Source organism: Oryx dammah, unplaced genomic scaffold (genome assembly GCF_014754425.2).
Source record: "Oryx dammah isolate SB20612 unplaced genomic scaffold, SCBI_Odam_1.1 HiC_scaffold_1, whole genome shotgun sequence".
Taxonomy (NCBI): Eukaryota; Metazoa; Chordata; class Mammalia; order Artiodactyla; family Bovidae; genus Oryx; species Oryx dammah.
Window position 1 is genome coordinate 88950245 of NW_024070185.1, and position 17902 is coordinate 88968146.

At 38.3% G+C, this 17902-nt stretch overlaps 1 long non-coding RNA gene across 1 annotated transcript; it reads left to right on the top strand.

The window, feature by feature from the left end:
* The first annotated feature begins 550 nt into the window (after positions 1 to 550).
* Positions 551 to 17594, top strand: LOC120863945. The gene is made up of 3 exons (XR_005721108.1): positions 551 to 565; positions 717 to 718; positions 17490 to 17594. It is a non-coding gene; the product is annotated as an uncharacterized LOC120863945 (long non-coding RNA).
* Positions 17595 to 17902: the final 308 nt, after the last annotated feature.

Below are 17902 nucleotides of genomic sequence, written 5' to 3' on the forward strand. Positions count from 1 at the left end.
GATTGAACCTGGGTCTCCTACATTGGCAGGCAGATTCTATACTGCTGAGCCACCAAGAAAGCCCTGCAAGATGGTAGTCATTTACCAATGTTATATTGGTATCTTTCTTTGTCATGAGAATTTGTTGTTGCAGGAGGTGATTAAGAGGGTGTGACTCCAAAGCTAAATCTGGGCAATTGGAAGCTTCTTACCTCTTTCCTTGTCCTTGGAATGTACATCCTATCTATCATTCCCATGCATTCATGCATGCTAAGTCATTTCAGTCATGTCTGCCTCTTTGCAACCCTGTGGACTGAGGCCTGCCAGGCTCCTTTGTCCATACGATTCTCCAGGCAAGAATACTGGAGTGAGTTGCTGTGCCTCCTCCTTCCCAACCCAAGGATTGAACCTGGGTCTCTTATGTCTCTTGCATTGGCAGGCAGGTTCTTTACCATAGCCAGAGCTGTTTCTAGGAGGTAGTCTTAAGAGAATAAGATATCCTGGAGACCATCCACTGAACCCAGTTAAGGCTGCTATACAAGCTTTTAAGATTCTCCATGCCTGGTGGGCAGGTATGGAGATTACTGTCCTGCAGCTGCCCAAGATAATCCTTGTAAGTTCCCTTGCTTGTTAAAACTGCCAGCTGCCAATCTGGAATGGTCTGCCTCTTTCTTCAGGCTCTCCTTGTTCTTCATGTATGGAGGCCAGTTTATGAACCGGCATTATAAACACTGTAGTAGTCCACTGTAGGTTTTCTCTTATGTATTTAAGGAGTCTTGTAGTCCCAAATAAGCTGTGCCCTTAAAATGTTTTTTTTTAGCTCTTTTAAACAGACCTATAATGAACATCCTTATACATATGTCATTATATTCTTTTCCAATTTATTAGGCTAAATTCCCACAAGTTAGGGAATGAAGCCAAAGGATAGGATACATATTGCCAAATGTGCCTACGCATGCTCTTAGACAATGACAGTTACTCAATTTAATCATAACTGTATCAGAAGAAAAATTGATAGCTCAAAATTGTAATATTTGTGGCCTTTATTAATGAGGATGTTGCTTGCTTTATATATTTATTATATTTTCATTCTTTTATGTGATGTCAGATCCTATGCTCATTTAAAAAATGGAGTCATCATTCTTTTATATTGCAGACAGTTTCTATGTGTTATTTTATACTACCTTTCTTATATTTTTTGCCAGTTTTTCATTAGCATTAAATCAGTATTTTTCTTTGAGATTTCTGACTTTGTTATCATGATAGAAATATCTTTGCTATAAATCAAAAAATTTCAGAATGTTTCATACATTTAATAGTTTTGTCATTGTAGCTTTATATTTAAGTTTTATTTAATCTGGAGTTTAAAAAATATAATATGTAAGATTTGCTTATTTATTTTTGATTAGTGTCTGGCCAGTTTTCCAATATCATTTCTTAACACATCATTTCTCCTCACTAATTTGAAGTGACATTTTGTCATTTAATATATTCTCAACTAGGTTTTATAGTAAATATGTTTTTAAGTATAACCATATACTTCATAATATATTTTATTAACATTTCTTCTCAGATTTTCTTCTACCTGAGATTGTCTCCTTTCCAGTGAAGTGCATTTTTTAGAGTTTTAAAAAGACTGTCAGTCTTTGAAGATAATCTACATATTTTGTTATATGTAGAACTTTGTTTTAGATAGTTCCACTGGTTTTATATTCCTCATGTGCAGGTCCTCTGCCCATTTTTCATTAGATTATTTGTTGTTTTTCCTATTGAGTTCTATGAGTTCCTTATATATTTTATTTTTTAATTTTCTTTTCTTTTTAAAATTTAAATTTATTTATTTTAATTGGAGGCTAATTACTTTACAATATTGTATTGGTTCTGCCACACATCAACATGAATCTGCCACAGGTGTACACGTGTTCCCCACCCTGAAGCTCCCTCCCACCTCCTTCCCCATACCATCCCTCCGGGTCATCCCAGTGCACTGGCCCCAAGCATCCTGTATTGAACCTGGACTGGCGATTCATTTCTTATATGATATTATACATGTTTCAATGCCATTCCCCCAAATAATTAAAATTTTCTTTCTTTATTTTTAACACCAAAAACATTTTTATTGGGATATAGCTAATTTGGTGGTTTCAGGTGAACAGCAGAGGGACTCAGCCATACATATACATGAATTGAATCTATAGTTGGCTTTGGACAGTATGGACATTTAAAAACGTTAGTTCTTCCAATTCATGAGCATGAGATATTTCCATTTTTGGGGTGCTTTCTTCAGTTTCTTTTGTCTCTGTCTCTTCAGTGTAGCCATCTTTCATCTCCCTGTTAAATTTATTCCTAAGTAATTTATTGTTTTGATGCTATTAGAAATTGAAATTTTTTTCATTATTTTTTCAGATAATTCATGCTAGTATAAACACCACAACTGATTTTTGTATGTTGATATTGTATTCTGGGACTCTACCAAATTCATTTATTAGTTCTAATAGTTTTTTGGTGGACTCTAGGGTTCTGACAACAGAGATTATTTTATTTCTTCCTTTCTTTTTTGGATGCCTTTCATTTATTTTTCTTTCTTGGTTACTCTGGCTAGAACATCCAACATTATGTTGAATAGCATTGGTGAGAGTAGGCACCCTGGTCTTATTTCTGACCTTAGAGGAAAAGTTTTCAACCTTTTACTGTTTAGTATGATACTACTTGTGGACTTGTCATATATCATATGTATTACGTGAAGTACATCCTTCTGTACCCAATTTGTTGAGAGTTTTTACCTTGAAAGGATGTTGAATTGCATTAAATGCTCTTTCTGTATCTATTGAAGTGATCATTTTATTTTATCTTTCATTCTATTAATGTGATGTAGCACATTTATTGATTTGTGTGTATTGAATTCTTGTATCCCAGGGGTGAGTCCCGCTGGATCATATTGTATAATCTTTTAATGTGCTGTTGAATTCAGTTTGCTGTATTTTGTTGGGAATTTTAGTATTCATCAGGGGTATTGGTCTATGGTTTTCTTTTCTTATAGTGTCCTTGCATTCAGGGTAGTAAAATGAATTTGAGTATATTCCCCACTTTATGTTTTTGAAAGAGTTTGAGAAGAATATTAGCATCTACCCTTCTTGAAATATTTGGTGATATTCTTCAGTGAAATGTTCTAATCCTAGGCCCTGTTATTGTTGGCAGGCTTTCGATTACTGATTCATCCCCTTATTCATCTTTGATCTGTTCAGATTTCCTATTTCCTTATGATTGAGTCTTTGTATGATTGAGTAGGTTGTATGTTTCTAGGAACTTTTCTATTTCTTCTAGGTTGTCCAGTTTATTGGCATATAATTGTCCACAGTAGTATCTTTGATTTTGGGGGGTTTTTCTACTGTGCAGTCTGAGCACGGGTTGCTGTAAACCCTGTCCTCTTTTCTGTCTCTGTCTGATCCCCAGGGTTTGGGTCAGTAGATTCCCCCAGTGATTCCTGTTTTGTAAGACCTGAGTGGTCCTCCTGAAGAGTGTCCTGCAAAGTTGGGGAAGCCATATATCCACCTTGGGATCTCTTAGCAACTGGAGAAAATGTAGGCCCTCCCAGGGCGATGCTGTGCCAGCCTGAGGGAGGAGCAATGTGCTTAAAGTGAAACCTCTTCTCTTTCCCTCCTAAAATGGTCTTTCTTGGTCTCTGTGGTCCAGGTTTCAGCCTTACCCCCAGTTTCTTGGGCTTCCCTCATAGCTCAATTGGTGAATCATCTGCCTGCAATGCAGGAGACCCGGGTTCGATTCCTGGGTTGGGAAGATCCCCTGGAGAAGGAAATGGCAACCCACTCCAGTATTCTTGCCTGGAGAATCCCATGAACAGAGGAGCCTGACAGGCTACAGTCCATGGGGTCGCAAGAGTCAGACACGACTTAGCAACTAAACCACCACCACCACCACCCAGCTTCTTGGATTTTCACAGTGGGGAACTATCTATGGATAGAGGCCAGCTGGTCTTCTTGTGTCAGTGACTGAGGTCAAGAACAACCTGTGTCACCATCTTGATGTCATTAACCTGGTTTTCATTATTTTCATCTCTTTCTCTCTGAATTTCGCTTTAGATCATTTAAAAACATTTGTTGTCCATTAATTCTCTTTTTAGCTGTGTCTTCCTTCTCTCTCTCTCTCTTTTTTTTAACCCCTTTTACCAAAGTCAAACTTTGGTACTAGATAAAACTTAATTGAAGTTTTAATTTCATTTATTTTAATATCTATTTCTAGAATTCTACTTAGTTCCAATTCGGTATGCTTAATTACTCTTTCTGGGATCTTGTTTCTTGTATTTTCAAGCCTCTCTTTTATTTGTTTAAATTATATTCAATATGGTTGTTTTATTTTTGGTGCTGGAGAATACCATTTGCAGATCTGTTATATGTTTCTCACTCATATTGCCTTATTTTCCTTGTGTGTTTAGTAACTTTTCTTTCTGCTGTGGTCTTTTCATTTCCTTTGGAATTTTATATCTGGGAAATAGATGAGCTCTGGATTGAAACTGAGTTTCTTTAGGCAGGATTAGCATTGGTTTCTGCCAATTGCTTAGTGGAACAACCAAACTGGGACTCTTTTTTTTTTTTTTTGAATTTAATTTAATTTTTTTAAATTTTACTTTACAATTCTGTATTGGTTTTGCCATACATTGACATGGATCCACCACGGGTGTACATGTGTTCCTAAACATGAACCCCCCTCCCACCCCCCCTCCCCGCAACATCTCTCTGGGTCATCCCCATGGGACTCTTGAGTTAAATTCTCTTCTTGAGGATTTCGTCCCCAAAGGTGGTGTGAATTTGGACTATATATAAACTCATGTGAAAGCTAGTTTGTTATTAATTATCAGGGAAATTTTTATCCCCTCTATCTAGTACTAGAGTTAAAGCAGGCAGGATTTTCTACACTTTTGTGCAGTGGGGCTCATTTTGCTGAGACTGAGGTGTGCCAGCTCTATGTGTAGTTTTTTATTTGTTTCAGTTCAGTTGCTCAGTTGTGTCCAACTCTTTGTGGCCCCGGGGACTGCAGCACGCCAGGCCTCCCTGTTCATCACCAACTCCCAGAGCTTGCCTAAACTCATGTCCATCGAGTTGGTGATGCCATCCAACCATCTCATCCTCTGTCTTCCCCTTCTCCTCCTGCCTTCAATCTTTTGCAGCATCAGGGCCTTTTCTAAAGAGTCAGTACTTCACATCAGGTGGCCATGTTTTGGAGCTTCAGTTTCAGCATCATTCCTTCCAATGAATATTCAGGACTGATTTCCTTTGGGATTGGCTGGTTTGACCTCCTTGTAGTCCAAGGAACTCTCAAGAGTCCTCTCCAACACCACAGTTCAGAAGCACCACAGTTCACAAAGTTTATTTGTTTACTCATTTTTAATAAGTTGTAAAACAGTGGAAAGAGTGTCAGACTTTATTTTTTGGGCTCCAAAATCACAGCAGATGGTGACTGCATCCATGAAATTAAAAGATGCTTACTCCTTGAAAGGTAAGTTATGACCAACCTAGATAGCATATTCAAAAGCAGAGATATTACTTTGCAAACAAAGGTCCGTCTAGTCAAGGCTATGGTTTTTCCAGTAGTAATGTATGGACGTGAGAGTTGGACTGTGAAGAAAGCTGAGCACCGAAGAATTGATGCTTTTGAGCTGTGGTGTTGGAGAAGACTCTTGAGAGTCCCTTGGACTGCAAGGAGATCCAACCAGTCCATCTTAAAGGTGATCAGTCCTGGGTGTTCATTGGAAGGACTGATGTTGAAGCTGAAACTCCAGTACTTTGGCCACCTCATGCGAAGAGTTGACTCATTGGAAAAGACTCTGATGCTGAGAGGGATTGGGGGCAGGAGGAGAAGGGGATGACAGAGGTGAGATGGCTGGATGGCATCACCGACTCAATGGACCTGAGTTTGAGTAAACTCTGGAAGTTGGTGATGGACAGGGAGGCCTGGCGTGCTGCGATTCATGGAGTTGCAAAGAGTCAGACATGACTGAGCGACTGAACTGAACTGAACTGAATAGTAAATTATTGCTATGACAATAGGTTTTCCATATATTCCATTCTATAATGGAATAAGATCTTGTATCACAGCATGAACACTAGAGCCTAGGAATGATCTTCTTTCAGTTGAGATTCATGTGGCCATCAAAGCAGACACTTATGGTCCCTACAGTTCAGCAGAAACCTTAGGATAAAAGCAGCTTAGTGTGCTTATCTGCCTAACCTGTTTTCCTTGCATTTTGGGGCTTTGTATCTTACTTGCTCAGTTTTACACTGAATTCCATTTAAAAAATATTTCATAATTTTATCCAGCATGTTACTGTTTCAGCCCCAAGAGGGCTGTTCATTCTCATTCACCATAGTACCATATATGGAAATTCTAGTAATCTTTATTTACTCTTTAATCTTTTTCCTCTGTATTTTTGGCATTCACTTTGATATAAGAAACTTCAGTGTAACTATAAAGTGAGATTTTTTCTGGTGTTTAAATGTTAAATGGGAATATTTGAAACTTGTGGAAATAATCTTTGTTTATGAACCATGATAATATTTTTTAAAAAAGATGCATTTCCCGCCCTCTGGGTAAACGTTATACAACATTGACTTTTAAATATTCATTTATTTTCATTTTGACTTTCCATTTCTTTCTTTTTTAGTATTAACACATGATTTTTAACAAATGGAGAGCCATCCATTCTCCACTAGATCAATCCTTGATGAGCTTTTGTTTCCCCTGCCACACAATCATACTTTACTGTTAGTGATATTTATTATTTAGCCAGGAGCATTAAAATTACAGTTCCCCTCAAAAGACCTCATTTAATCAACTGCATTGGTAACCTACTTAATGCAATCATAGGGCTAATTGGGTGAAAAAGAGAAAATCCATACATTATGCTGGTTAAACTATTAAAATCTGCAGGGTTTGATGGGAAAACACAATTGTAAAATATTTGTTATATACTTTTTCAGTTTTTCTCCTCAGTAGGAGAGAATCTGTGTTATAGCATTATTAGTATGTAAAGTACTTAACAGTACCTGTAAGTGTACAAAATTTTGTTTATAGTATTTTTATTCTTTTTTTTTTTCATGGCATGTGTGTGTGTTAGTTGTTCAGTCATATCTGACTCTTTGTGATCCCATGGACTGTAGCCCTCCAGGCTTCTTTATTCATGTGATTCTCTAGGCAAAAATACTGGAGTAGGTTGCCAGTTCCTTCTCTAGGGAATCTTCCTGATCCAGGGATTGAATGCGGGTCTCCCACACTGCAGGCAGATTCTTTACCACCTGAACCACAGTATACTTTTGGGTAAAGAAATATCTGCATTTTAAAATGTCTTCAAGATAGTATAAGATAGGAGATTAGAAAGACAATAAGCTGATGAGATTTTTTTCTCAGGAAAGATTTTTCAGGTCACATTGAAAGATATATTTGATCCTTTTCGCCAAACTATCAGGTTATTTTAAAATTAGGTTAGCTAATTTTTCATAGAATTATGTCTTTCTTAGGTGGTCAAAATCATTATTATATCACTAAGCACATTACTATAAAGTGAGAGGCATTTAATAGCTTGGCTATCTTACTGTTATGATACATTTAATTAGTTTAGCACAGACTTCCAGGTAGATATGCTGGGCCAGCAGAGAGTTTTCTCTACCTGCCAATGATTTTCAGCCAGAGGTCTTCAACATTGGCCTGAGAAGATATTTAAAATGCCACCCTTGCCTTGGAGAGCCTGCTGCTGCTGCTGCTGCTGCTAAGTCGCGTCAATCGTGTCCAACTCTGTGCAACCCCATGGACGGCAGCCCACCAGGCTCCCCCATCCCTGGGATTCCCCAGGCAAGAACACTGGAGTGGGTTGCCATTTCCTTCTCCAATGCGTGAAAATGAAAAGTGAAAGTGAAGTCGCTCAGTGGTGTCCGACTCTTAGCGACTCCATGGACTGCAGCCTACCAGGCTCCTCCGTCCATGGGATTTTCCAGGCAAGAGTACTGGAGTGGGTTGCCGTTGCCTTCTCCGCTTGAATAGCCTACTGAAGTATTTATTTGCAGAGTGGTTCCTGTGGCTCAGCTGGTAAAGTATCCACCTGCAATGTGGGAGACCTGGGGGTTGGGAAGATCCCCTGGAGAAGGGAAAGGCTACTCACTTAAGTATTCTAGCCTAGAGAATTCCATGGACTGTATAGTCCATGGGGTCACAAAGAGTCGGACACGACTGAGCAACTTTCACTTCTGCAGGTAATCTAGTCCATACATGGGGCCCCAGCTGGGTTAGGTGATCGCCTTTGCTTTGTAGCTTCCTACAGGAAGCATGGGTCACATATTCCTTATTCCTCCATGTCTTTCCCACTAGACTGCAAGGTCCTGTGCTCTGCAGGGTATCATAATAGGTATACAGTAAGTGCCTATTAAGTAGCTAAATATATGAATGATTGGACTTTGGGGGGAATGGGTTTCCTGTAGTCATTCTTTTGACTCACTCTTGCCGTTGTCTCAGAATAATCCCTAAAGAAAACTAAATCTAGAGAAATCCTTTATCATTTTTGATATGGATTTTCTGGCCAGAAGAGGCCAGATTCAGATTTGTGCCTATTGGAAAAGCTGGCATTTGACTCTGTGATAATACTCCGATTTGGCTTTCTCAACATGTAAAACTAAAACCACATGCCAATTCTTCAATTAACTTGGCGAAAAAGGAGCTGTGATGTCATATTATTAAGGCCCTTTACAGTTAGGTTTTGTAAGTTTGTTTTATGTATGAATCTTAGTTCTTGCTTTGACTTGTTTTTTTAAACTGGCACTTTGATTCTATATTTATTTGTCATGCATGGAACACTGACTATTCCATGTGATACATGAAGAAGTAAGAATTAGACTCCTCTTATTCATATTTTAGAAATAATGGACAAGGAGGTGGTTGAAATTAAAACCAAGGTAAAGATGCTGTCTAGAAGTGTAGGCGAGTGTTTGTCATTAACCTGTTATAATTAAAGCACTAAGGAACCAGAACTCTTTCCCCATCTATGAACACCTTTCCCCAAAGGCAGGGCTAGGAATTTCCCAGGTGTTTATGTTTCTTTGTTCTCCTATTCAACAAATATTTACTGTGTTTGGGGCTTGGAATCAGTACTCCTGCAGCTGTTTTCTCACTTCTGGGGAGGCACAGACATTGTGAGCACAGTGTCTGGTATAGGGTGGAAACTCCATAAATATTAGTTTTTGTGATTGTTATTATTCCAGTAGTCCCACATTGTACACAGTCCAGCAATGTCAGCTACATTCTGATTCCACTCTGGAGAACTGGACAGAGGGTAACCAGATTTCAAGAAGAAAATGTGGGGACTACACCGTATTTATTTCAAATTATTTCAAAGAGAAACCCTGCACCAGGAAGAGCAGCTACCCACATTCGCTGGGTCAGTGTAACAACTTCAGGGGAAGTCTGGTAAAACTGGAGACTCCTTGGGGGCTAGTCCACAGCAGGAAGTGTAGTGAGATCTTTGTGGGCAGTATCATCTAGCCCTCCTCGTGTCTGCTCAGCTGCCCAGGGCCCCTCGTCCATTCATTGCAGGCAGCAGCAGTGCTCTGGCTCGGTCTTTCCCTGCTCCATGCTACCTACTCCTTTTAGTCGCCCACACTTCATCCAGGTAGTCTAAATATGCTTTAGTGTATTTGTTCTGTTATTACTCATTTCTCTTTTAGAAGGCACTCTTACTTCTTTTGGGAGATCTTTTCTATCTTGACTGTAAATGGGAATTCCAAGACCTAATTCAGATTTGTAATGCTGATGCCTTAATTTACGAGCCTCCCACTTTAATAGGAGCATTTGGATTCTCTATGGGGCTACCATTTTAATGTTAATATTTTAATTCTGAGAGTCTGCCTTGAAAAATCATACCAGTGTGTTAAAACTGAAAGTGATAGTTTAGGCATGCTATTCTTGGCTTATGGATTGATGTCACAGGAAAGGAGTGAGACAGATTCTAGTCACTACTTTTTTATGTATATAGTACCTTCTATGTAGCAAGGAGATCCAACCAATCCATTCTAAAGGAGATCGATCCTGGGTGTTCTTTGGAATGACTGATGCTAAAGCTGAAACTCCAATACTTTGGCCACCTCATGCAAAGAGTTGACTCATTGGAAAAGACTCTGATGCTGGGAGGGATTGGGGGCAGGAAAGGGATGACAGAGGATGAGATGGCTCGATGGCATCACCGACTCGATGGACAAGAGTTTGGGTGAACTCTGGGAGTTGGTGATGGACAGGGAGGCCTGGCATGCTGCGATTCATGGGGTCGCAAAAAGTCGGACACGACTGAGTGTCTGAACTGAAGTGATGTAGTGTTCCTCTACATGAGTCTTTTCATTGTGAACTTAAGAATAATGTCATGTTCTGCTTTTTTCTATTTGAAATAAAAAAATAAAAACAATGTAGCAATAGGGAAGAAATTTTATTAATCTAATAACAACATATTTATATAGAAGGCTCAAATTAAGGAAAACTCTATAGGGTATATACCAACCATCTTCTGTCAAAAAACAGAGTGAATTAAAATTATGATCATAGTTTTAGCACATTATCAGATATGTCACCTGTAGGGATTCCCATATGCAGTGGTGATATTGTCCAATAAAGTATGTCCTTTTTAATATGTTTTACATTAAGTAAAAACTTGCTTAAAAGAGAACATGCATGTAATCTCAGAATCTTTCTGTACAGTTTTAGATTTATCAGATTTTCATGTTATTCCACCTGTCTTTATTTTCAGTATTAGATTTCCTCATTCAATTTAATTCAAAAATTGATTGCACATTTACTGTGTGTCAGTTATATCTTTCTCCTGCTTCTAAGCTCCAATAAAACATGCTGTGTGATCCACTTATACAGTGATTGATGTATTTTGGTTTTCTGAATTTAAGACTTATCTCCTTGATGACATTTTAAGGTCTTTAAATTTTGGGAATTTTATATTATAGTGTCTAATGTTTATATACACAGTAGGCAGTCAATAAATATTAGCTAATTGGATTAAATGAGTTAGTCTATGAAACAGCACTTATAACAAATCCTAGAACATGATAAGCAATGCTTGTGACTGGTTAGTAAAATATGAAATTATTAACTAAACAAAAATTATTTGTTTAGACATGTAATTAGGGTCTGACATGGTGTTGGGCGCAGAATGGACAATAAACATTTGGTAAATTATTCAGCTGAAGATTCCTATAAGTCTATATAGTGGTAATTTCACTGAGAAAGTAGATCTGTTAGGAGCCAACCAGACAGACACAGTCACCTGTTAGATATATTTGGGCCCAGAAAAAAATATAGTGGGTATTAATCAGAAGGTGATAGGATAAAGGATAATTTATCCTTGGCTGAGCACATGTTGATAAGAGTAGGGGATATTGGAATGAATGAGAGACGAGGACTGAATTTCCCTCTTGGTAGGACAGGTGGATGGATAGGTGTAGAGTCAAGCACTGGGAGGTTGTCAGTTCTACCTGCTAATGTTCAATCTTAGATTCTATCCAGAAATGACTCTTAGTTGGCATTGGAGAGGTCAGTCAGTCAGTTTAGTTGTTCAGTCGTGTCTGATTCTTTGCAACCCCATGAACTACAGCATGCCAGGCCTCCCTATCTATTGCCAACTCCCAGAATTTACTCAAACTCATGTCCATTGAGTTGGTGATGCCATCCAACCGTCTCATCCTCTGTTGTCCCCTTCTCCTTCTGCCTTCAATCTTTCCCAGTATCAGGGTCTTTTCCAGTGAGTCAGTTCTTCACATCAGGTGGCCAAAGTAGTGGAGGTTCAGCTTCAGCATCAGTCCTTCCAATGAATATTCAGGACTGATTTCCTTTAGGAGGACTGGTTGGATCTCCTTGCAGACCAAGGAACTCTCAAGAGTCTTTTCCATCACTGCAGTTCAAAAGCATCAAGTCTTCAGTGCTCAGCTTTCTTTACAGAAACAAATTCAATCACATCCATACATGACTATTGGGAAGGTGGGGGTAAGGATTCTAATACAGAGCAGAGCAGGACCAGATGCCTGAGAACACCCCAAAATATGGTCTCAGTTGTAACGACAGAGTCAAATCTGGCTGGAGTAATTCTAGTTGGTGTCTGCTGGGGAAGTTGGTCCCTTTTACTCACACCATTATCTTCTTTTGCAACAGCTCAGTTATTACTATTTATCATAAGTTAACGTGTCCTGAAGCCTGAAAGCATCAACTGATAGACACCTCAAATTGAATCAAAATTTCATATTCAGAGAAGTTGGTCACCAGAAAAAAACAGAATCTGATACAAATTTTAATGTCTAAAAAAATTCTTCTCCATTTCCTTGGTGTCAATCGATGTGGGTATATCAAAAGCTGATGAAATTCTCTGTCTCTCTCACACACACAAGCATGCAAATCCAGCAAATTTAATTTTTTTTAGCTTCTTTATTGTTGGAGCTTCAGCTGCAGCATGTTTTTCTTTGAAGTTGAATGCATTGCTTTTTGTTTTTTGGGTTTTTTAAATCCAAACTACAATTAAAATTTCCTTTTATACTTTTAACTGGTTATGTGCCTCAGTTTGTGAGAAGACATTTGCATTAATATCCTGTATTACCAAGTCTTTGTACTTCTACCCTGGCTTCCCACAATAAATACAGAATAAATAAATAAAATCTTCACTAGGTTCTTTGAACACTCAGATGCTCAGTCCCATATTAAAAATCTGTCCTACTGTAGAGAGAACAAGATGGCAGAGGAGTAGGTGGACGAGGAGTACATCTCTCTCCACGGATACATCAGGAATACACCTTCAGATACAGAAGTGCATGAAGAACACCAGCTGAGAGTGGTCAGGAGAACATGACCAGAGGAAAAGAATATATAGAACCACACAAAATTTGGTAGGATTAAGGGACTAGGGGGAAAAACAGGGGTGTTCGTAGGACTGGACCTGCCCTCGGTGGGTGGGGGAACTGAACCAGGGGTCCGATCCCCACACTGGGGCAACTGGCTGAGTCAGAGGAGAAACATTTAATGCTAAGAGTGAAACAGCTGATGTGTGGCAGCCTAAATGGAATAAGAATCAGACAGTCCTTGCTGTAGCCATACATACCCCAAACAGGGACACAGGTCTCCTGGAAGGTTTAGCAGATGGGAGCTGGAGTTTAGGGATTGTGGAGCAATCTCAGGGTGAGAGCTGCTATTGACTGTGGAGAGATGGATCGAGGGGAGATGAGGGAGGAGACTGTGATGGGAAATGCCTGTGGAGGAAAGCCAGGCAGTCATGGAAGCAAGGCGATACTGCTGAGTCAGGTGTACTGGGTGGAGCCATCACCATAGCCTGTCTCTCCCCACACACCAACATCAGAACTTGTGCATTTTCTTTTGTGGAAGCTCTTAATGACCTTTTATATATTCCATAGACACGGAGTCTGCGTAGTTGATCATGTGGATTTAATCCGCAGTTTGTACAGCTGGTGGGAAGGTTTTGGGTCTTTTTCCTTCACTACACTGCCCCTGGGTTTCAATTGTGGTTTTATTTCCACCTCTGCATTTGGGTCGTCCACTGGCACAAGTTCTGATAGCTGTGGACATTGAAGGCAAGAACAATGTCCACAATGTTTGGGTGAACTCTGGGAATTGGTAATGGACAGGGAGGTCTGGCATGCTGCGATTCATGGGGTCTCAAAGAGGAGTCAGACATGACTGAGCGACTGAACTGATGGTAGTTTTACTTTTAAGGAGCCTCGATACTGTTTTCCATAATGCTTGAGCCAATTTGTACCACCAATAGTACACAGGGGTTTTCTCCATATCCTCACCAACACTTGTTATTTCTTATCTTTTTGTAATCGCTATTCTGACATATGTGAGATGTTATCTCATTGTGATTTTCAGTTGCATTCAGTTGCACGACTGAGTGACTGAACTGAAACCAGCTTTACAGCAAATGTTACAGGGACTAATATAGTCAAGAAAATCAAGAGAAAAAAAAAGATCTACAAAATCAACCTCAAACAATTAAGAAAATGGCAATAGGAACATATATATGTCAATAATTACTTTAAATGTAAATGGATCAAATGCACCAACCAAAAGACTGGCTGAATGGATGCAAAGACAAGACCCATAAATATGCTGTCTACAAGAAACCCACTTCAGACCTCAAGACACATATAGACTGAAAGTGAGAGGATGGAAAAATATATTCCATGCAAATGGAAAGCAAAAGAAAGCTGGAGTAGTGATCCTCAATTCAGACAAAATAGACCTTAAAATAAAAAAGATTACAAGAGATAAGGAAGGATACTACATAATGATCAAGGGATCAATCCAAGAGGAAGACATAATAATTGTAAATATCTATGCACTCAACATAGGAGCATCTCAATACTTAAGACAAACACTAACAGACATAAAAGGAGAAATGGACAGTAACACAATAATAGTAGGAGACTTTAACACCCCTCTCACAGCAATGGACAGATCATCAAAATAGAAAATTAATAAGAAAACACAAGTCTTAAATGATGCATTAGATGAGATGGATCTCATTGATAGCTTCAGGACATTCCATCCAAAAACACAAGAATACATCTTCTCAAGTGCACATGGAACATTCTCCACGATAGACCATATCTAGTGTCATAAATCGAACCTCAGTAAATTTAAGAAAGTTGAAATTATATTAAGCATCTTCTCCAACCATGCCGCTATGAGACTAGGTATCAATTACAAGGAAAAAACTGTAAGAAACACAAACACATGGAGATTAAGCAACACGTTTCTAAATAACCAAGAAGTTACTGAAGAAATCAAAAGGGAAATAAAAAATTTCTAGGAACAAATGGCAATGAAAACACAATGCAAAACCTATGGGATGCAGCAAAAGCAGTTCTAAGAGGGAAGCTTATAGCAATACAATCCTACCTTAAGAAACAAGAAAAACACAGAATAGACAACCTAACTTTACACCTAAAACAACTGGAAAAAGAAGAGCCACAAAACTCCAAGATTAGTAGAAGGAAAGAAATCATAAAGATCTAAGCAGAAATAAATGAAAAAGAAATGAAAGCAACAATAGTAAAGATTAATAAAATGAAAAGCTGGTTCTTAGAGAAGATAAACAAAATTGACAAGACTTAGCCAGACTCACCAGGAAAAAAAGAGAGAAGAATCAAATCAACAAAATTAGAAATGAAAAAGGAGAGGTCACAACAGACAACACAGAAATACAAAGGATTATGAGAGTATTATGAACAACTACATGGCAATAAAATGGATAACCTGGAAGAAATGGACAGAGTCTTAAAAAAGTTGAATCTTCCAAGACTGAACGAGGAAGAAATAGAAAGCATGAACAACCCAATCATAAGCACTGAAATTGAAGCTGTGATCAAAAATCTCCCAAAATACAAAAGCCCAGGACCAGATGGCTTCATAGGAGAATTCTATCAAACATTTTGAGAAGAGCTAATGCCTATTCTTCTAAAACAGTTTCAAAAACTTGCAGAGCAAGGAACATTTCCGAACTTATTCTACAAGGCCACCATCACCCTGATACCAAAAGCAGACAAAGACCACACACAAAAAGAAAACTACAGGCCAATATCACTGACATAGATGCAAAAATCTTGAAGCAAACTTTAGCAAACAGAATTCAGCAACACATCAAACAGCTCATACACCATGATCAAGTTGGGTTTATTCCAGGAATGCAGGGATTCTTCAATATATACAAACCAATCAATGTGATACACCCACCATATTAACAAATTGAAAGATAAAACCCATATGATAATCTTAATAGATGCAGAAAAAGCCTTTGACAAATTTCAGCACCCATTTATGATTAAAACTCTTCAAAAAATGGGAATAGAAGGAACCTACCTCAACATAGTAAAGGCCATATATGATAAGTCCACAGCAAACGTTATTCTCAATGGTGAAAAACTGAAAGCATTCCCCATAAGATCAGGAACAATACAAGGGTGTCCACATCCACCACTATTATTCAACATAGTTCTGGAAGTCCTAGCTGTAGCAATCAGAGAAGAAAAAAATTAAAAGGAATCCAGATCAGAAAAGAAGAAAAGCTGTTACTGTTTGCAGATGACATGGTCTTGTACATAGAAAACCCTAAAAATAGTATCAGAAAATTACCAGAGCTAACCAGTGAATTTAGCAAAGTTGCAGGATACAAAATCAATACACAGAAATCCCTTGCATTTTTATACAGTAACAATGAAAAATCAGAAAGAGAAATTAAGGAATCAATCCCATCACCATTGTAACAAAAACAATTAGTACTAGGAATAAACTTACCTAAGGAGACAAAGGAACTGTACACATAAAATTAAAAGACTCTAATGAAAAATCAAAGACGACATAAACAGATGGAGAGATATTCCATGTTGCTGGGTGGGAAGAATCAATAGTGTGAACATGACTACACTACCAAATACAATCTACAGATTCATGCGATCCCTATCAAATTACCAATGGCATTTTTCACAGAACTAGAAGAAAAAATTTCACAATTCACCTGGAAACACAGAAGACCCTGAATAGCCAAAGGATTTCTCATTCTTCTTGAGAAAGAAGAATGGAGCTGGAGGACTCCAATCAATCTTCCTGACTTCAGATTACACTACAAAGCTACAGCCATCAAGACAGTATGGTACTCACACAAAAACAGAAATATAGACCAATGGAACAAGATAGAAAGCCCAGAAATAAACCCATGCACCTATGGGTACCCTATTTTTGACAAAAGAGTCAAGAATATACAATGGGGAGAGACAGCCTCTTCAGTAAATGGCACCAGGAAAACTGGACAGCTACATGTAAAAGAGTGAAATGAGAACACTTCTTAACACCACACACAGAGGTAAACTGAAAATTCATTAAAGACTTAAATGTAAGACAAGAAAATATAAAACTCTCAGAGGAAAACATAGGCAGAACACTCGATGATGTAAATCAAAGCAAGATCCTCTATGACCCACCTACCAGGATAATGGAAATAAAATCAAAAGTAAACAAGTGGGACCTGATTAAACTTAAAAGCTTTTGCACAGTAAAGGAACTATAAGCAAGGTGAAAAGACAACCCTCAGAATGGGAGAAAATAATAGCAAATGAAAGAACTGACAAAGGATTAATTTCCACAATGTACAAGCAGCTCATACAATGCCAGAAAAACAAAAAACCCAATCAAAAAGTGGGTAAAAGACCTAACCAGCTTTTCTGCAAAGAATACATACAGATGGCTAACAAACACACGACAAGATGCTCAACGTTGCTCATTATTAGAGAAATGCAAATCAAAACCACAATGAGACATCACCTCACACCAGGCAGAATGTCCATCATCAAAATGTTGAAAAACAGTAAATGCTGGAGAGGGAGTGCAGAAAAGGGAATGCTCTTTCACTGTTGGTGGGAATGTGAATTGATACACCCACTATGGAAGTTGTTATGGAGAAACGCTAGGGATAAAGCCACCATATGACTCAATAATCCCACTCCTAGGCATATACCCTGAGGAAACTGAAATTGAAAAAGAGACATGTATCCCATTGTTCACTGCAGCACTATTTACAATAGGTAGAACATGGAAGCAACCTAGATGTCCATAGACAGATGAATGGATAAAGAAGTTGTGGTACATATACACAATGGAATATTACTCAGCCATAAAAAGGAATGCATTTGAGTCAGTTCTGATGAGGTGGATGAACTTAGAGCCTATTATACAGAGTGAAGTGAGTCAGAAAGTGAAAGATAAATATCATATTCTAACATGTATATACAGAATCTAGAAAAATGATACTGAAGAATTTATTTACAGGGCATCAGTGGAGAAACAGACATAGAGACTAGACTTATGGACATGG